The 22,386-nt window shown below is 38.8% G+C and overlaps 1 pseudogene; it reads left to right on the top strand.

Moving 5' to 3' along the window:
* The first annotated feature begins 10,588 nt into the window (after nucleotides 1-10,588).
* On the top strand, nucleotides 10,589-13,070 carry LOC114825076 (sugar carrier protein C-like; annotated as a pseudogene).
* Nucleotides 13,071-22,386: the final 9,316 nt, after the last annotated feature.

Here is a 22,386-nt window from a genome sequence, read left to right as displayed (position 1 = left end):
TACCGGAAGCATGAGAGATGGCGTTTTTCCAACAAGTAAAGGATGCGCTGAGTTTTTTCCAACGACCTTGAAGACCTTGACTAGTTCTGGCGTCTTTTCCATGTACATCACAAAACACTTTCGTAATTTTACTCCACATTTCTCGCTTATCCATCTCATTACCCATAATCGGGTCATGAGTAGTGTGAACCCAACATTCACACAACGTAACACGTAACATCTTCAATGAGCTTCCACGAAGGCATTTTTTTCTCACAAAGTGTAGAAAATATTGAAATGTGGTGTAAAGGTTGAAGATGAGGGTTAGGTATTTATAGGAAAAAAAATAACATTTTTAAAAATTTTCTGTATTTTTTAATAATTTTTCTGTACTTTTTATAATTTTTAATAAATTTTAATAGAGTTAATTAATCTGCACCGTTGGATTTGAAAAATATTCAAATCCAAGAGCCAGGGAGTTGCCACGTGGCCAACGGTCATATTTCTGACCGTTGGGCTTTTTTTTGTTTTTTTGAAAAACACGCGGACCGTTGATCTATGATCGAACGGTCCATTTTAAAAGTAAAATTCAATTTTTTTTTTACCGTTGGAAATCCAACGGTCTAGAAAAACTAGCCGTTGGAAATCCAACGGCTATGAGCATGCCACGTCGCTGATGGGATCCGGAGCACAAGTGGGCTGGCAGCCCGTCTGCAGCCTGTTGGCTACTCGCGCCCAGGCGCGCTTGTCGTGCACACGCCAGCCAAATAGGCCGGCTTCTTGGTCTGTCAAAATTGGGCTGGTCTGTTGCCTGGCATGGGCTGGGTGCCAGGCAACTTTGTGGGCTGGAGCAATTTGACTGAGGGCCAGGTTGTTTTTTGTGCTGGGGGCTGGGCAAAGCAAGCCCCAGTGGACTTGCTCTAAAGGCTTGGACTGACTTCATTTCTCTGAAGTCGAACTTTATCAAGAGTGGTGACATTATCTTGAACCAGGCTTATGAATTCTTTAAGGGTCATCAAGACTTGATCTCAAACAAATCAGCACCACAAGTAGTGTCAAGTGGTGGGTGGTCTTCGACTTTAGTGTGGATGAATCAGCACGTATTTGTTGTGCTTGGTGATTCTCCACGAGCTTAATGAAGAACATGAGTGTAAGCCTTGAAATGAAACATGGTTCATGAATTTGTAATTTGAAGTCATCCTCCAAGGAAGTTTAGTGAGCGATTTCATGCTTACTCTAGGTACCACCATTAATTAACATGAATGGAGAGGAATATGAGGGCCAATTGAGATGGTTTGTAATTTGATTCAAGCCTCCCATCTTCTTTTGGATTTGTGATTTGAAGCTTCCCCTTTTCTTTTGACTGAAATGCACACTTTAAGCATTTGGCACCATAAAGGTCACGTCTCGATCCCGAGATACATCTAAAATCAACACTTGAAGGTAGGAAAATAACAGTACAACATATAATAAATAGGGTCACTATGACTCATACATACAATATAAACAAGAGCTTCACCAAAAATAACTTAACAATAAAGGGTGACGATACCTATTTTGAGTGTACCGCCCGCATAGCCACCCCATTGGAAATTCTCTTCCCTAACCGCTACCTGTTACTCTGCAAAACAACCTTACGATGTGGAATTGTTGCACTGAGCAAAACAAAACCAGGATAAGCTGTGAAACTCATGTGAGTGACAATAATACAATATAAGTGAATATAAGTAAGATCAAATGATTAAATTAGAAGTAGTGTCTATGTCCACACATGACTTTCTTTTGAATACTTACTCAATATGTTGATCTAATTACCATCATTATCATTTCATCGTTCTCTTCGGATTGTGACTCACCACTCACCTTTCATCATTTTCCAAATGATCACAAAGATCCAATTGCCGCATATTTCATAATTTAACCATCATACGTCTCATTAATACGTATAAGAATGGTTCTTAATTTCAAATCTCACCATACGTCTTTTGAGATAACAATAGTCATTATACAACCCCAAGTTGTGTAGGATGGACACACCATTAATAATACAATCAAGTGTAGGAATGATATTAGTATCTTTTTCATCATTGCATCTCTGTTTCTATCGGGTAGGAATGAGTCATATCCAAATCTGTTCACTTTAGATACACTATCAAGTAAACTGTTTGATTCAACTTTTTCTAGATTAAGGCACACATGCATTCAATCACTTCAGGTGAATGACTTTAATATTATAAACATAACATAGTATAACAAGTAAACTGTTCATGAATTTCTATATTTTCGATAACACTATCAGGTAAACATAACATAGTAGCTCTCATTTCCATGAAATCATTTGTAAATCTATGTTATATCCACATAGTATAACAAGGAAGTTTCACGGGTAACCATACCAATAATATTAAAGTCATTCACCTGAAGTCCATTTTTCATAAGACATTAACTTAAATTAAGACATTAAAGATTGTTAGGTAGTTAATTAACGAGGAGGGCAATTGTACGACACCATTATCTTCAGAATAATGTAATGCAGGTTGGGAGATTATACCGCACCACTCAAGTTAGTAGTCAAATTAAATATACAGTGTAGAATGGACGATTATACTGCACCATCTAAAATTAAATATGCAGTGCAAGATGGGCGATTATACCGCAATATCTAAATTTTCAATAAAATTAAATAAAATTAAGTATTAGGTTAGTAGTCAGGAGCTACACCAAATAAGAAATAAAAAATTTAAGATGGACTGCCAATTTAGTTCCTAAATTATCACCTGAGTAAAAATTAGGGTCATAAACTATTTTTTTTCCAAAACAATTAGTCTTTGAATTATACAAATCTGCCAATTACATCCCTAATATTAGATTCGAAGCTACTATATTTAATTTTCCGTCAATTTAAGTCATGTTACTTGCATGTGATACACATTGGAGGGTAGATTGATAATTTTTCCTAAAGAAATAGTGTATGGAATTAACTTTAGAGGGTAAATTAGACATTAGATTCGCAACCTAAATGATATGCTAGGGGCTTATGGGCAAGAAAAAGACGGTTACACTCTAAAGTGTATAAAGTGACTTAAGCTGATGAAAAATTGAATAAACTAGCTTTGAATATAATATTAGGGATGAAATTAGTAATTTTTAATGAATTTAGAGATTTACTTTACGAAAAAAATAATTCAAGGACCTAATTTTCATTGAGGTGATAGTTTAGGGACTAAATTGGCACATCACCCAAAAATTTAAGTGGACCATTGTTATTAACATGAAGACTAGGATAAGGTATATTGGTAGCAGATCTTCATTGTGGTAGCAAGGGATCACAAAGCAGGTGAGGAAGAGAACGAGAGATGAACAATATGATCCTAACGGGAAACATTTTTCGGCGAAGGAAATGAAAACTAGTTAGGGTTAGAGAGTCGTGCTGATAACGTGTTATAAATAGGTAAATAGAGAGAGAGAGAGAGCCGTTGCTAGAAATCAAAGTGGAATGGGAGCAATGTATAATACTATTTATTTTTTTAACTGTATCAGACAATGGACGTAGAAGAAGAGATGGGAGGGAGATTTGTATTATCAATTTCTGCTTTTGATCTTGTGTGTTGTTTGTGAGGAAAAAGTAAGTTGTTTCGATGTATTTTTAGAAGAAGAGATGGGAGGGAGATTTGTATTATCAGTTTTTGCTTTTGATCTTGTGTGTTGTTTGTGAGGAAAAAGTAAGTTGTTTTGATGTATTTTTTGAGTCACCATTGACTCTTTTATATAGGCAAAAGTCACAAACAAACAACTACAATCTTACACAATCATAAAGGAAAGAATGATGTAGCAACTAGTGAGAACTATTTCTTGACCACTACCTCTCAATAGGTTCTGAAAATGTAATATAAACTGTAAGCTTTGCTGTTAATGTTAAGGATCAATACAGTCGAGCTTTATTGAATAAAGTCTAATAATACCTCCATTTTAGCTTTAAAGTCATAGAAAATCTGCTTAAATCGCTGCTGGTCTGTTAACTGGACTTCTTGAAGAACATAGCTAACCTGTAATAACATGAAATGAATGCAGTAACAACCAAAAGTTGCAACAATAATACGGTGGAAAAGGGTAAAAACCTAGTGAGTAATGGTACACCAATTGCATGCCCAGAAACCTCCTCCCAATGCGAAGAAAATAACAGTGAAGAGATTTTTTTATTAAGAAAAGGTAACCATTCCGCAACTTATGATTGATTACCTCGGTGGGAACAAGATTAGGTTCCTTGGAAATATCTCGCAGAAGAAACCTGGAACACTTCTCAAAGCTTCGGGTGGGTCAGGAGTTTTCTTCTTCAGTCGCAGCTCCTCAGTCATACGTACCAGATCAACAAGAAGCCATTTGCAGATCAGGCTGACAAAGAAGTAGATCCTTAGGAGTAATAAACACAGTCAAAATGTTCCGTGCAAAATTTTACAGTTGATTACATGTATTTATATTTTCTAACAGAAGTTGATGTGGATTTTTCAGTAAGATTTTCCCCATACCCCATTAGGGGAGAGAAAACAGCCTTAGACCGTTCCTTTGAGTCATTACAATCGACCAGAGCATTAAGGAAAGAGGCCTTGAAGAATTGATCCAATGTGAAAAACTCTTCAACCTAATCCTAAATAGAGGTTGAAGGAGGTGAAAATTAACTTCAGAAGAACCTCCAAATCCATTTTTAAACAAGGCTAATTTGTTCAGTGGAGAAAAACTGAGGATACTTATAAAATTGTTATGTGAATATATTTTTGTATTGCATGACTGAAGCTGTACAGAGGTATGAGTTTATACAAGAATTGTTATGCTATTCTAGGTAAACTAAAACTAATTCTATGCTATTACAATCATCTCCTACAATTGCTCCAAGATGGATTATTGCATCCTACAATCACTCCAAATCATATCAGATAGTTGACTATTTTATTTCCTTTAACACTCCCCCTCAAGTTGGAGTGTGGATGTCAATGACACTCTACTTGCTAGGATGTGAGTGGAAGACAGGTGCTCTTAGCGGCATCGTAAATATTTCAGCTATTTGACTCCTTGTTTGCACATGAGTGGTCTTGACTTCTCCCCTTTGAATCCTTTCACGAACCGTGTGACAATCCAATTCTATGTGTTTGGTCCGTTCATGATACATGGGATTTGCTACAATATGTAGGGCAACTTGATTGTCATAAAACAATCTTGCTGGCTCAGGGTGATGTACACGCAAATCTTTCAATAAGTACCTTAGTCAGCTCAGGGTGATGTACACGTAAATCTTTCAATAAGTACCTTAGTCAAGTAAGCTCACAAGTGGTTGCAGCCATGGAGAGATATTCGGCTTCGGCTGAGGATCGTGCGACCGTGAATTGCTTTTTACTTTTCCATGATACAAGTGACTTACCAAGAAAAATGCAAAAGCCTGTCACTGATCGGCGTGTGATTGGACATCTAGCCCAATCCGCATCACAATAGCCAATCAAATTGAGTTGGTTTTCTGAAGAAAACAATAGACCTTGTCCTGGTGCTTCCTTCAGGTATTGGAGAAGACAGTGTGCTGTTGTAAGATGATGAAGCTTGAGTTGTTGCATAAACTAGCTGAGAGTGTTCATTGCATATGTAATCTCTGGCCTTGTAATTGTAAGGTAGATCAATTTCCAAATCAAACGTCGATATCGAGTTAGGTCCTTGAGAGCTTCACTTCCTGTTGTTGTCAATACCAAATCAGGTTCCATAGGCACTTTGGCAGGTTTTACTTCGAGCAAACTGGCTTCCTCCAATATATCCAAGGTATATTTACGTTTACAAATGGAAATCCCAGCTTTGGAACGTGCAACTTCTACACCAAGAAAGTATTTTAATGGTCCGAGATCTTTAATTCGGAAACAACCACTGAGAAACTTCTTGAGGTTACTAATGGCGTCTTCATCATTCCCTGTAATGATCATGTCATCAACGTAAAGCAACACCACAACAACAGAGTTTTCACAAGCCTGAGTAAACAACGAGTAATTCGCATGTGACTGTTGGAAGCCAATTTCTTGAATGGCAGAGGAGAATTGTTGGAACCAGCTGCGAGAGGCCTGTTTGAGTCCGTATAAGGACTTGTGCAGTCGATAAACCATGGTCTCCCCTTGTCGACGATAATCAGGAGGTGGTAACATATATACTTCCTCATGTAGTGCACCATGAAGAAATGCATTTTGCACATCCATTTGGGGCAAAGCCTAATTTCGAACAGCGGCAACGGTCAAGAGACAACAATAGTAATGAGTTTAGCAACTGGAGCGAACGTTTCTTTGTAATCGATGCCCTCATGTTGAGTGAACCCTTTTGCAACAAAGCAACCTTTGTACCGCTCAATGGTACCGTCGGAATGGTACTTGATCTTGAAGACCCATTTGCAACCAATGGGTCGTTCGCTAGGAGGCAGAGGAACCATAGTCCAAGTGTGGTTGTCTTCAAGAGCTCAAATCTCAGAATTCATGGCTGCAATCCATTTGGGGTCATGACGGGCCTGCTCATAAAAAGCTGGTTCGACCAGGTGAAAGATGTTGTGTATAAAGGATTGGTGAGCAGGAGATAAATGAGAGTAAAAGACGTATCGGTGAAGCGGATATCTTGTACTGGACATGGAGGAAGGGATGACACTGAGCATAAGCAAAGCAGCATGGTGTGTTTGATAGTCACTGAAATGAGCATGTGGATGTTTAATTCGGTCGGAGCGACGAAGTAAAGGAAGAACGGGCTGGGGTGGAGAAGCAGGTTCTGGTGATGGGGATGAGGTGTCTGTGTGAGAGTTGGAATGTAGGGGGTCTATAGATGGAGAATAGGAAGAGGACAAGGTGTCTGTGGTAGAGATTAAATTGGTGGGGTCAGTAGATGGGCTTAAATTGGATGGTGTAGGTGTTTGGGCTGAGATTAAAATAGAATTTGTGTCATCATGAGGAATGGGTAAGACGGGGAAATCTAGTTGATTTTTTGGTGGTGAGGTAGCAAGAGGAAAAATGTGCTCGTGAAAAACAATGACACGAGATGTGAAGATTTGCTTGCTATCAAGGTCATAAACTCGATAGCCCTTTTGGCCAAGGGGATATCCTAGAAAAAAACAGTGACGTGCATGTGCATCAAACTTGTGTGAGGGAGTAAGATTGGTGGCATAACATAAACACCCAAAAACCCGGAGATGGGAATATTCGGGTGATGTGCCATGCAAGAGTTCATAGGGAGATTTATGTGAAAGTAAGGGTGTAGGAAGACGATTTATGAGGTAACAAGCTATTTGGATACTTCCCCCCCTCCCCCCCCAAAACATTAAAGGTAAATTGGCTTGAAAACGTAATGCACGACCAACATTCAAAAGATGCCGATGTTTACGCTCAACCACCCCGTTTTGTTGAGGAGTGTGAGCCCAAGTATGTTGGAAAATGGTGCCATGAGTGTCTAAAAACGTACGCATCGATATAAATTCACCCCCATTGTCAGCACGTAGGGCTTTAATTTCACGATTAAATTGTGTTTTGACCCAAGAAAAAAATGATTTCAACAAGGCTTGTGTATCGGATTTAAAACGCATGAGATGAACCCATGTGAAGTGAGTAAAATCATCTACAATAGTAAGGAAATAACATGCTCTGGAGTGTGTATGGATTTTGTGTGGTCCCCAAATATCACAATGGATCAAATCAAAAGGTGCAACCGATTTTGTTGAACTTGAAACAAAAGTTAAGCGAGTTTGCTTTGCTAAAGGACAAACATCATAAACATGCTTCGAATCAAATATGATTTCTGGGATGGTCTGGGATAAAGAGTGAAGAGGGGCTGATGATGGGTGTCCAAGACGTTGGTGCTAAAGTCCCGAGGTGCGATTAACATGATTAGCTAGGTAAGGCTTTTGGCTTGGTGTGAGGTAGTAGAGTCCATTAAAATGCTTGCCCAGGCCAATCGTCCTCTTCATATCCATGTTCTGCAGAACACAAAAATTCGGATAAAATATCACGATACATCTCAACGCCCGAGTTAATTTACTCATAGACAACAAGTTCACACAAAATTTTGGCACATGTAAAAATCCATCAAGAGATATCTTTGGTGACAATTTAATAGACCCAATGCTTTCAATTGCAGCTCGTCCTCCATTTGGTATACCAACAAAATCATGTTGGGTTTTAGTTTTATCATGGCTGGGTGATAAATGAGAAATGTGACCTGTTGCCCCACTATCCACAATCCAATATAATGTTGAATGCAGATCATGTTGTGCAATATTGCAGGTGGGTGTATATATACCTGTTGCATGTGCGAGTGGCTGATCTTTACCGTTCTTATTGTGAAGTCGAGCCATGAGTTGATTATACTCCTCGGTTGTGAACGTTGGGTTGTTAGAGGTTGATGCCTTGGTTGTGTCAACTTTGGTGGCTTATGACTGAAGCGCTTCAACATTGTTGGATGTTGGATTTGTGCATTTATTCTTGGGCTGCACATTCTTCCCATGCCATTTGTGACCTTCGGGAAATCCAATAAGGAAAAAGCAACGTTCTACTGGATGTCCTCCGTCACAGTAGCTGCATTTGAATGTCTTGCATGAATTAGAGTTGCTAGCACCAGAGCTTCATTTTGGCGTTGTCGAACGGCTTGTTTGCATTGCATGGGCAGCAGGTTCACGATGATTTGCCACATCTATTTGGCGTTTGTGTTGTAGAACCAACCCATAGACTCGTTGTGTATCTGGGAGTGGACTTATCTTCAAGATGGAGCCTCGTATGGTTGAGTAACTCTCGTTCAACCCCATTAAAAATTGCATGACCTTCTCTTTTTCTTCCCTTTCTGCACGTATCTTGGATGCCTCACATTCACAAGCAATTGGATCATGGTATGATGCCAATTCATCCCAAAGAGCCTTCAACTTCATGTAATAATCTGAAACAGATAGTTGTCCTTGTCGGTGTTTGACAATTTCTTGTCGAATTTGATAGATCCTTGAATCGTTTCCTTGCGAGAATTGATCCTCAAGATCCTTCTATGTTGCTGATGCGAATTTGCAGTAGAGTATACTGCGAGCAATGTTGCCTTGCACGGACTGCCAAATCCATGACAAGGCCATGTCGTTGTATCTCTGCCAAATTGAATACTTGGCATCAGTGATTGTAGGGCTCTTGATTGATCCATCAATAAACCCAAGTTTGTTCTTGGCGCTGAGAGCGATGCTCATAAAACGACTCCATTGTCCATAGTTATGTCCGTCAAGGAGCTATGAGACTAAAACAAGACTTGGTGAGTCTGAATGGTGTAAGATGAGAGGATTAGATGCGTGTGGCATCACCTCTGTTGGTTTTTCGTCGCTCATGTTGGCTGTGTTTAATGGAAAGAATTTGGATTGTGTTTGTGGCGGAAGTCGAATAGGCTTCTAGAGTCACCAAGATCGGTGCTCTGATGCCATATAAAATTGTTATGTGAATATATTTTTGTATTGCATGACTGAAGTTGTACAGAGGTACGAGTTTATACAAGAATTGTTATGCTATTCTAGGTAAACTGAAACTAATTCTATGCTATTACAATCATCTCCTACAATCGCTCCAAGATGGATTATTGCATCCTACAATCACTCCAAATCATATCAGATAGTTGATTATTTTATTTCCTTTTACAATACTGATTACATCTAACAAATGTAAGAGTGTATTAGAGCATAGCACTAATTGGGACATCCCACATCGCCCAGAGAAGTGATCTTTAAATGTATATTCCCATCCCTACCTAGCACGAGACCTTTTGGGAGCTTACTGGCTTCGGGTTCCATAGGAACTCCGAAGTTAAGCGAGAAGGAGGCCAAAGCACTCTCAGGATGGATGACCCACTAAGAAGTTGCTCGTGAGTTTCGAAAAACAAAACCATGAGGGAATGGTAAGCCCAAAGTGGACAATATCGTGCTACGGTGGTAGAGTGGGCTCGGGAAGTGATCTGCCCTGGGCCGGGATGTGACACTAAGTAGCAGCATGTACTAAATATTAAAAAAGAACACTAAGTAGCAGCATGTACTAATTTTATCTTATTTGGATTTAATATCCTTTATCCTTTCATTGTCAAAGTTAATTAAACTTGAGCTTGCAAATTGTAAATTTGACCTTTGTCAATCAAAATACAAATCTCAACCTGCTAAGTTGTTAAATTAAATTAACCCGACAGCCACCTATTACACAGAGAAATAAACAACACTGCTGCCTACGAAAAAGAAAAACCCTACAGAATTAGGGTTACAAGAAGGATATTATCTACACTAAATATTTAAATTAAAAAAAATATGAATTAATTAGAGTCCGGGTTTTGTGGGAGTGTATCCTTGATATGTCTGTTAGATAATGGGAAGGAGTGGAAATAAAGTTGGCTGGGCAGGGAAGTAATCAGTTATCGAGTATAATAGCAATTTCAAATCATTTGGACTTCCGACTTGTCAGTTGGTTTTTCACTTAGATTCTTGATCCGGATAAGATCACTCATTATGCAGATAACATTAGTAAATCTTCCACTATAAATATCACCTCCCACTCTCAATGTACTTTTCTCATAATTTCATTCTTCCAAGTTGTTATCTCTCAGTGTTTTCTCTTCTACACAACAATGGCTGGGGGCGGAATAGGTCCGACGAAAGGTGGAAAAGAATATCCGGGCAAACTCACTGCTAGGGTCCTTCTCACATGTATGGTGGCAGCTACCGGTGGTTTGATCTTTGGCTACGATCTCGGAGTTTCAGGTACACAACATGTTTTCTTTATCACAGTCCAAATTTTATTTTATACATATGCATTCTTTAATTTTTAGATTATTGTGTTATTGTTTGCAACGTCATTTATACAACCAAAACATGTATTAATTCTTGGTCTATGAATACGAATTTATATGAATTATAGAAGTTTGAAAATTGACATCTATGCCTGTGAAAAAACAATAAATATATCGTTATTTGACAACAGAGAGTATCCATATAATTTTATTTTGTTTCTTATAAAATATTGTATTTAATATTGATTGATTATTATGCAGGTGGTGTGACATCAATGGATTCTTTCCTGAAAAAGTTTTTTCCAGAGGTTTACATTAAGGAATCTACGATCAAACCTTCCGATGATCAGTACTGCAAGTTCGACAGCCAGAAGTTGACGCTCTTCACATCGTCATTATATTTAGCTGCTCGTGTCGTGTCTTTGTGCATCAACTGTAACCAGAAAGTTTGGTAGGAGGCTTACAATGTTTTTGGGTGGAGTTCTATTCTTGATTGGTGCACTCCTCAATGCAGGCGCTCAATACCTTTGGATGCTTGTTGTTGGTCGAATACTTCTCGGTTTTGGCATTGGATGTGCCAACCAGGTACCACCATCGCCATCTCCCGATAGCCTAGGAACGCAGCTCATCTCTCTCTGAAAAGCCAATAAATTTTAGTTGCTTTGCTTGATTCCACGTTGTACCACATTTATCTATAAATGGGTCTGGCAAGTTGAAAGCCTCTTATATATTAGACCATTAAAGTTGGTTAACTAAGAAAACCACACCTAATGAACTGTAAAAAATTATCGAGCTCCAAAACATGGTCTAAATTCAATATTTTTTTTTTACATTAAATGTGGTTAAGGTTAATTTTATCTCATGTTTTATTTAATTGTTTCAGTTTTCATGTGCTCGAGTTCCTAAATGTGGTCAGAATTCATTTTGTTTCTTTACCTTAAATGTGTTTAGATTACTTAATTTTATCTCGTGTTTTATTTACTTGTTTCAATTTTCATGTGCAGTCTGTGCCAATTTATGTTTCTGAGGTAGCCCCATACAAATACCGTGGTGCTTTAAACATGATGTTCCAATTGTCAATCACTATTGGAATACTTGCTGCTGGTGTCATAAACTATTTTTTTGCTGAGATCAAAGGAGGTTGGGGATGGCGCTTGAGTTTGGGTGGTGCTGCAGTCCCTGCAATTATGATCATGATCGGCGCGCTAGTGTTACCGGAAACTCCAAACTCTTTGGTTGAGCGTGGCAAGAATGAGGAAGCCAAATCTCAGCTCCTCAAAATTAGAGGCGTCGCCAATGTTGACGAGGAGTTTGATGACCTAGTCGCGGCGAGTGATGCATCTAAGTTGGTCAAACATCCCTGGGAAACCTTGTTGACGAAGAAATACAGACCTCAGCTTGTTTTTGCACTTGCAATTCCTGCCTTTCAGCAGCTTACCGGCATGAATGTGATCACATTTTATGCCCCCGTCTTGTTCAAAACAATGGGATTTGGAAGTAGCGCTTCTCTCATGTCCACCGTTATCACCAACGCTGTTAACGCCGTAGCAACCCTTGTTTCGATTTTCACTGTTGATAAGGTTGGAAGGAGGACCCTTTTCATTGAGGGAGGTGCTCAAATGTTCCTCACCCAGGTTTAGTTCATTTTCTTTCTCAGCTTTTCTTCATTGTCTCTTCCATTTTCCTTAATAATTTTCACTATTTCATAAAGAACAAATTCAATTTAACGTGTCTTAATCTTTTTTGCCATTTAATAGGTGATTATTGGAATTGCAATAGCTGTTAAATTTGGGGTTAGTGGCAACCCTGGTGAATTGTCCAAGGGTTTTGTTGATGGCTTGCTGGCGTGCATTTGTGTATATGTTGCTGGATTTGCATGGTCTTGGGGACCTCTAGGATGGTTGGTGCCAAGTGAAATTTTCCCTCTTGAAGTAAGGTCAGCTGCTCAATCCATCAATGTCGCTACCAACATGATCTTCACTTTCGTCATAGCTCAAGTTTTCACCACAATGCTTTGCCACTTGAAGTTCGGCTTGTTCTTCTTCTTTGCGTTCTGGGTCCTAATCATGAACATCTTAATTTACAAGTATTTACCAGAAACTAAAGGGGTTCCGATCGAAGATATGCACACTATCTGGCAGAAGCACCCATTTTGGAAGAAGTACGTCCTTCAAGACAAAGGCATTGCAATGGGCAAGGAAGGACATGATGATGTCTAGACTTTTTTGCTCGGTTTATCTTAGGGTTTTTTATCTTTTAAATTTTTGTTTACCTGGGGGTTTAATTTCACTTTTTTGGATATTATTATTAGATTTGTTTTTTGCAAGTTTTATTACTGTAGAATGGTTAAGCTGTGAGATAACTTTGGGTGCTTATTAGATTAAAGCTTATTTGTTTATTTAATTACTGAGTTTTATTTGTTTCCATTAGTCTATTAAAAAGCCCTCGTTATCTTAGGCTGCTGATATAAGAAGAGGAGGGATTTGGCGCACTGTCAGTTGCATTGGACTCGTTATAAACCTCCAGGATGTCCAGTATTTTGGTAGATTTTTCAAATTCTTAGCGGATTGGTACAGATTTACCAAACTACTGAAAATGTCTTCTGCCTCAGCTTGCCAGCATAATTTCGAAAACACATAAAAGGGGATTCGAGAGGTGAATACAAATCTGACGCAACAAATGGATCACCCACCGAAGGCTGCATGAACTTGTCAGGAATGACGAGTGTGTGACATTACTAGGCTTTGCCACGAATATCTGTTGAGCAAGTGAACCACAAGTGAAAATTGATACATTGTGCGGATGATCTGAGGAAAACTTGAAGAACAAAATTATATAGAAAACAGTGTTACAAAATGTCTACTTCGCAGAGCATTCTCTCAGCTTTGGGGGGCTTTCTTTTCTTGACTGTTTAAATATCGCTCCCTTTTCTCCTTATCTGCTGCATCAACATCAGCTTCAGATGCCAGTAGAACAATGACTCCGTTGTCTTTGAATGCATTCATTGCACTCCAAATTCTTTCAAGTCCTGCGGGACGGACAAAGCAGTGACGAGTAAAAAACAGAACTTGACATAAAATCGCCACAGGCGCATACCCTTCACTGTGGAAGGTGCAAAGATTGAAAATGGAATGATAATGAATGGAGATCATTGTACTTATACAAAGATAGGTGGTAAACTAATCGACTAAGGTGAGGTTGAAACAAGAATTAAATACCCTTCTAACACTTTTCTGATCTAGTTCTTGCGGTGAGTAACACTTTTAAAACTAAGCATGCACAGAACGATGGTACATGGAATGTTGAAACGGCAAGGTCCTGGAAATGAACAAAATCAGTACGTCAATCAAGAAGATGCACTGTCCGAACCAGTCACTAAACCCTAGCATGTCATCTCATATCACAAGTCTCCAAGTAATCAGGCTGCACAATGTCAACGCCAGCTTTCTCTTTTTTCCTTGATTCAAGGTCCCTAACTTGTTGAGTACTTGTTAGTCTTGTGTTTGGTGTAAATCACCTTAAATTAAGGAAAAGTATGTGTCCTAGGTTTACCCGGTCTCTAGGGGTTCATGTAAAGATGGTTGCCTGTAACCATTTACTTTCTTTGCCTACATACATTGCCTTGTACATTCATAACTCTCCATGAAATAGAAATATACTTTGAAACTAAAAACCTACATGGTATCAGAGTGGGTTGTCCCTCGTGTAAAAGCCCAAGGGCCACATGTGCTCACACGTCACCCACTTGTTGTCCACGTGTAGGCTTGAAAATCGACCACACGTGCAGGGGCATGTTGAGAGTTGATGATGTGTGGACAATTTGTCCCACATCGGTGAGGGATTGGCTTAGCTATGGGCTTATATGGTCTTGGGGCTACTCCTCATATTGCCAATTGGTTTTATGATGGAACCCCAATTTCTACATGGTATTAGAGCAGTCTCATCCTTGACCCGTCTCTGCCCATTTTGTTTCTGCTGTTGTTCCTTTTTGAGTTTCCGTAATGGCTGAAGAAAGCTCAGTTAATCTTGAGGGAGAAAGCTCTCAGGTATCTCCTTTGAGTTTTTAAGAAGCTGAGGTCAATACCAACCAATGCTTATGCTCAGTGTTGTTGAATGAACTCAATTACCTTCCTTGGTCTAGGGCAGTTTCACTTGCCCTAGGAGGAAAGGGAAAGTTATGATGGAACCCCAATTGGTTTTATGATGGAACCCCAATTTCTACATGGTATTAGAGCAGTGTCATCCTTGACCCGTCTCTGCCCATTTTGTTTCCGCTGTTGTTCCTTTTTGAGTTTCCATAATGGCTGAAGAAAGCTCAGTTAATCTTGAGGGAGAAAGCTCTCAGGTATCTCTCCTTTGAGTTTTTTAGTTGAAAAGAGATATTGCTTGCCTTCAACAAGAAGGGAAGTCCTTTGTTCAACATCTTGGTAGTTTGAAGATTATGTGGAACGAGTTGGATGTATACCTTACTCACACCACGTATCCTACTATTCTTCTCAAAAGAGCTGAGGAGGATAAGATTTATCAACTGCTTGCAAGTCTCAGCTCAGAATATGAAGATCTTAGGAGTCACATATTAATGAGTATAGAGCTACCACCATTCAAGATTGTTTGTGCTACGGTGCAACGTAAAGAAGCAAGAAGGAGGGTGATGAATATGGAGTCTAATCTCAAGTTATCAAAAGCTCGAGGATATGCTACAAACCACAGGTACCATGATTCCAAGGTGTATAAGGTAAAAAATCCACATCTGAAGTGTAGGTACTGCAATGCCATTGGTCACACAGAAGCGAGGTGTTAGGAGTTGCACCCTGAACTCAAGCCCAAGTTCAAAGACAACAGAATGATGTCTCCAAAACCTTCATCAATGGCTCATTTCAAAGCTCAACATGTTGCCATTCATGCCACCAGCTCTCTCACTCATGGCTCGGTGGACTTCACTGCCATTCATGTGGTTCTTATCAATGAGTTTGCAGCTTGCAAACTAAAGGTCATGGAGAAGCTGCACAAACATCGAAGGGTGAAGGGAACAACCACATCGCACTATTTGGACAGTTTGCGGGATTTCTAGCTGATCATGATCATGTTTCACGAGACATAGCCCCAGGTATCCTCAAAGCATTCTCAACTGCACTACAAACTAGTTCTAATCATGATTGTTGGATAATTAACTCGGGCGCATCTGATCACATGACAAATAAAGCCTCAAACTTACATGATTTTCAAGCTTTGTCAAAACCATCTTATGTGTCAATTACAAATGGAAAAAATGTCTCAGTCATGGGTAGAGGAAAACTAGGTTTAGTCTCAAACACTATAGAGTCTACTTAGGGCTGGGTTCGGTTTTTTGCCAAAATCGAAACCAAACTGAAATTTCGGTTCGGTTCAATTTTTTTTCGGTTTCTGTTTTTTTCTGTTTGGTTTCGGTCCAGTTCAATTTTTTTCATTATTATTATTATTATTATTATAGATCTAGATATTAATAAACTATCCCAAAAGAGGACCTGCCAAACTAGCCCAATAGATCCAACAAACAGTAAAGGCCCAAGCCATAAAATACAACAAAAGAAAACCTAGGCTTCTACTACAGCACCCGTCGCCGAGCATCCTACTGGCACAAACCCTCACCACCAACCAACCGACGCCTCGCCGATTGTAACATCCGGCCACAAGCACCTGTCCGAACACAACCAAACAGACGAGATCCAAGGGTTTAATAAAAATAAAGATCCAAAAACCAAAGATCTTTACCACATAGGGCTCCACAAAGACAAATCCAAGAACACCATCAGCCAATTTTTCTTCAAAAATTCACAAAGCATAGTCAACAAATAAATTTACATAGCATAGTTAACAAACCAAAGAAATAAAAACTATTAATCAATACATAAAAAAAAAACTACCATTTTCAGCACTCAAAGAATTAAACAAGAAAAAGAAAAAAAAAGAAAGAAATTGATTACTTATTGTTAAAGAAATCTGAAGGAACAAAGATGTATGTCTGGTGCGACCTCCATATGAATCCCAGAGTAAAAAACTATTTGGCTTGTATTTGAAAAGCAGAGATCGAAAGTTTATGGAGAAAGAAAGGAATATTAGAAAGGAGTGAAGAAGTTGTTGTTGTTGTAGGTGAGAGTCCACAGAGAGAGTCTATCAGACGAGGAGCAGAGAGACAAGATGCGTAAGATTTGGAGAGGGAAAAAATGGGGATTGTCAAATAAATTCATCACAAACCCTACGCCTCTTGTGGTAATCCTTTAAAAAAGTAAGATCCATGTTACAACCATGGACTTGGCAGGTTGGAGAGAGGAAGAGAGGAAAGAGAGTTGAAGGGAGGAAAAGAAAAATGAAGGAGAGAGAGACTGAGGAAGTAGAGAGGAATAGCAGCGGATGCGAGAGAGAGAGAGAGAGAGAGTGTGTGTGTGTGTGTGTGTGTGTGTGTGTTTGAGAATGAAAAGGAGTGACGGCTAGGGTTTGTAAACTTTATAAATTTTATAAAACATTAAGATTAGAATACCTATAAATATTATACTGGTACAGTTATAGCAATACAAAGCCTACAGTCTAGTTGGTTTGAAGGAGCTATCCCCAACTTGGACGGAATGGGTTTGAATCTTCACTCCAGCAGGTTTTGAGTATTTATATTTTATTTTCATATTTCGGTTCGGTTTGGTCTGGTTCGGTTTTCATACCTCAAAAATAGAAACCGAACCAACCAAATTCGGTTCGGTTCTGTTCAACATATTTGGTTTGGTTTTTTTTTCGGTTCAGTTTTTTTTGGCCTCGATTCGGTTCAGTTGTCGGCTTTTTTCGATTTTTGTTTTTTCCAACCCACCCCTAAGTCTACTGCCTTATATGTACCATCCCTTCCATTTCAGTTGATGTCCGTAGGACAACTCACTAACGCCCTAAATTGCCTAGCCATATTCTCACCCACAAATGTGATTTTTCAAGATGCTCTCACCAAGAGGACAATTCGTGAAGGATTCTATCTAAATGGACTTTATTATTTTTGCATGAAGCCTCTTATTTGTCAAAAGCCCTTCAAGTTGAATCAAGCTATTCCAAGGATCAACAACTTTGGCACCCAAGGCTAGCCCCTCCATCCGAAGTTGTTTTGTCAAAACTATTTCCCATGTTTTGTCACCCATCGATTAAGTGTGGCACTTTTCATTTCTCAAAGTTTGCGAGGTTACTTTTTGGAACTCCAATTTCATCATGGTATCATAGTGGGTTGCCCCTCGTGTGAAAACCCAAGGGCCACACGTGCTTACGCATCACTCAGTTGTTGTCCATGTGTAGGCTTGAAAATCGGCCACATGTGCATGGGCGTGTTGAGAGTTGATGATGTGTAGACAATTTGTCCCACATTGGTGAGGGATTGGCTTAGCTATGGGCTTATATGGTCTTAGGGCTACTCACCATATTACTAATTGGTTTTATGGTGGAACCTCAATTTCATCATGCACTATTAACAGCAAGAAAAGTAATATAGATGACATTAAATGCCACTGCAAAAATCTACCTTAGAAACATTTCCATGTTTCTGAAAGTGTGCTTCAAAGAGGCAGGACTAGACCACTAGAAATTTTAGAATGTGCAAGGTTAGACCAAAAGACGGATCGCATCAAAATTCCAGTCCAAACCTGAGACCATCCATTAGGTCAGAAATATATCCAGCTGTATTTAGTTTCGAATGCATCCTTATTGCAATAAGTTCAAACATGGTTTTCTGAGAAGAGAAAATAAGCGTTGATAATAGATGTTAAGGACCAGTTCTGCAACCACTTTAACATTTTTGCTGAAAAAAATATACTTACATTGGTTCTAGTTTTGATTTGGGAAATAAACTGCTTAAACTGCAGCTTGTCTGGAATCTTGAATTCTTGAAGAACACAATTGATCTGCAATACCATGAAATTCATGCCTTCATCTGTTATATAACGCAACATACACTTGTTGACAACTAAAAAAAATGTTTCGATAATACTATATAGGAAGAGGATAAAAGTTTAGGTAGTAAATAGGACACCTATTGTCTGCCTAGTTCTTGAAAAAATAAAAAATAAAACACAATGCATGGTTAGGAATTGCATCCTTATGCAACCAAATTTCTGGAGAGGTTAAGAGCAATAACTCCTTACAGCATGCTAAATAAGTACGTTAAATGTAGTTCGCATAAGTTATTTGATACGCAATGAAAACTTCAAATACTCCTCTGCAAACTCTTAAAAGAAATAGGAAAATTACCGGATGAAATAGGTCTTCAGTATGTCTTGCCAAAGCTTTGCCTCGAATAATCATAAGGCCACAGGTGTCCTCCTTGCCTCGTACAAGTGATGTCTATGGAATAAACTTATACACCTCCTGGTTTCTTTCCAATCAACTAATTATGTTGCGCAAAACTCGAGCTTTTTGTTCCAAAATCCAGCAAAGATTTACTGTCAAAGAACAGTCAAAGAACAATGTTTTAGTCAACAAACCATTGTTCTAAAACTCTCTACCCAGACGCGCCTAGGCACCCACCTATGGCAGGAGAACTCGACCGCAAGGCAGTTACGATCTGGAGGGAATCACTCTCAAGTATCAAATTTTGAAGTCCCCTGTGTGAAGCCAACAATAACCCTTCATGAGTTGCAAGAGCTTCAATGTGAGTGGGCGATGAGACATGCTCAAACGACTTGGAGAAGGCAGCAACAAAACACCCATTCTTAGAGCAAATCCACCCCTCATTTGGAGGTTGGCCCAAAATCTAAAAAAATAGGCTGGCACCCAAAAAACCCACTCCACCCCCACAAAATAGGCCGGCCCAAAGTCCTCCCCAATCTCAAGGCCGGCCCAAAATTGTTTGAGTGAGGAACCGGCCCTATCTGACGTCAGCCATGACTGATTTTTTTTTTTGCAACTGGCACGTGGGATACACGTAAGTGTGGGCGCGCATTCCAGACTTAAAAAAATAAAGGTCAGAGTCTCACCGTGGGCCACGTGTCCACTTTCGGAAATAACATGTGGCGTGATAAGATTGATTAAAAATTCTATTCGAAATTAAAATAATTATTTTTTATTATTTTATGAAATAATTAATAATATTTTAATACGAATTGACTAGACTTTGGACCAACTCATTTTTTAGTTGTGGAGATGCACTTGACTAATTAATGTTCAATCAAGTCAATTACTATTCATTTAGGTGGATTTAATGGACTTTGGGCCATCTCATTTTTTAGGGGTAGACTTACTCTTATAATATATATGTCATTTTATTTTGCAATTTATATATTCCGATGGCCCTAATAAATTTACTTAAATTCGCTTAGGTCCCGCCTAACCGCTTAGGCTTTAGGCCCTAACACGCCACCTGACTAGCACCTAGTGTATTTTAGAACATTGCAACAAAGGGATCAATATCATATATTCATTCCTTCTGCGGAAAGTTAATCGTTATTATTTAAGCGGATGATCAAGAAAAGAGATGGCAGGTATTGTATCCAGCAGAAAAAGGAGAACAAAAGTAAAGAGGGTATATATTAAAATGCATTCGAGCATTGAGAACACGCCCTGAGGAAATGGCCCAGTCTTCTATCTTTCCCTTCCCCCGCCCTGCCTCACCCCACCCCGCAGTAGCAAAACTCGGTTGTATTCAGGACGCTTCAACAACATCTGTATCAACACCTTCCTCTGCTAATTTTTTAACTATACTCATGATTAGCTCTTCTACCTATTGAATGTCATTTTCATCAACACCCTTCATCGCAATACTATTTAAAGGTCGAAGGAGACGTGAATCAAACCCACCACAAACTTCTTGTTAAAAACTGAAATAGAAAGGAACGATGTTACGCAAAAAATGTAGAAGCCTTGAATGGTGAATGATTCTTGGGATGAGTTGCGTACTAAGTCACTCTCTTTAAGACGTTTTGCGGCTCTGCCCAAAGTGTGCAAGCAGTTCACAAATACCATGTTGTCCCCAGGATAAAACAACCCATAATCTTATTCCTCTGATAAGTTCTTCCTTGCACAATGAAAGAACCTTCAAACTCACACATTTTCTCTCTTTTCCTTTTTTTTTTTTTCATACGCATAACTTGTATATCTATTTATATATGTTGATGTGTATATATATATATATATCTATATAATAAAAAACACATTGAGATTGCAATCTGTAAGGAATCAAAGCAATTGAAATCCAAATTGCAAGGAATCATGGCAATTGAAATCAAAACGGATAAAAACCACAACGGGACAAAACGTAAGTCAATTCAAACTGAAAAAGAAAACAAAACGATTTGATTGCATGTTTCATATTTAGGGGAGATAACTCCTTAAGCCAAAATTAATTGAATTTTAATATTGGTAATAAAACAAAACATAAATATATTTAAAAATTTAAATAAAAACATAACTGCTCCAACAATCCCCCACTTGTTTTTATTTAAATATATATCAAGCATCATATCATAAAGCCATGCTTTAGTAAAAGTGTTTCTCAACTTGAGCATGTACATAGTGTTCGTGATCCAGATTATACTAGAGTAACTTATAGTTTTGAACTCTATCTCTGACAACACCACACACATAACTTTGTTAAGGTCAAGTTCAAAAAGCCAGCACATTACGGCAATGTGCTTGTATCCCAGTATAGTGAACACTCTAGAAGCTTGCCCAAGATTTCATAGGAAGCGGCATCACTTCCACATTCACACAGGTAAGACTATCAAGGATATTCCTGTAACTAGATATCCCACTCAACATAGAGTATAGACCGTACTAAGAGAAAAAAAATCTCAACCTAAAAATGCTTAAGGATGTCATGCTTCTTAGGGATGGACATGGAATAATATTCCAAATTAAAATTAAGAAAACTTCACTCATATCACTTGTGACTTGTTATTACCCTTTGAACCTATTTCTTGGAATCTCCAGTCTATAGGTTGGGTTGGTATCACAAATGACTTAATTTTCTACGGGCTTTAGTCCCATCCCTTTAGAGGTTTTCCAAACCTGTTCTTGCGCTAGTCCTTTCGTCAAAGGATCAACTAAGTTTTCTTCAGACCGTATATGATCCACTCTTATAGCTCCTTTAGAGAGGTAATCTCTTACAGTGTTGTGCTTACGACATATTTGTCGCCTTTTCCCGTTATAATAACAGTTTTGCACTTCAGCTATTGTCGTTGTGGTATCACAATGGATCCAAACTGCTGGAACCGGTTTCTCCCATAAAGGGGTATCTGTTAGTAGGTTTCTCAACCATCCTGCTTCTTTGCTTGCTGTAGCTAACACTATTAATTATGACTCCATAGTAGGCTGAGCCAAGATAGTCTGTTTCTTCGACTTCCATGACACAGCCCTGCCACCAATACTAAAAATATATCCACTAGTGGCTTTAGAGTCATCTGAAAGGGTATTCCAATCAGCGTCGTTGTAACCTTCTAGGATAGCGGGAAACTTCTCATAGTGTAATCTGAAATTCATCGTCCTTTTAAGGTATCTCATAAGCCTCTCTATAGCATGCCAATGCACCAAACTAGGTCTGCTAGTAAACCTACATAAAACTCCTACGACATAGATATACCAAGCCTAGTGCAATCAGTAGCATAACAAAGACTACCAATA

Source organism: Malus domestica, chromosome 05, assembly GCF_042453785.1.
Source record: "Malus domestica chromosome 05, GDT2T_hap1".
NCBI classification, from domain to species: domain Eukaryota; kingdom Viridiplantae; phylum Streptophyta; class Magnoliopsida; order Rosales; family Rosaceae; genus Malus; species Malus domestica.
The sequence above is the reverse complement of the archived record's forward strand: the minus strand, read 5'-3'. Positions and strand labels throughout refer to the sequence as shown.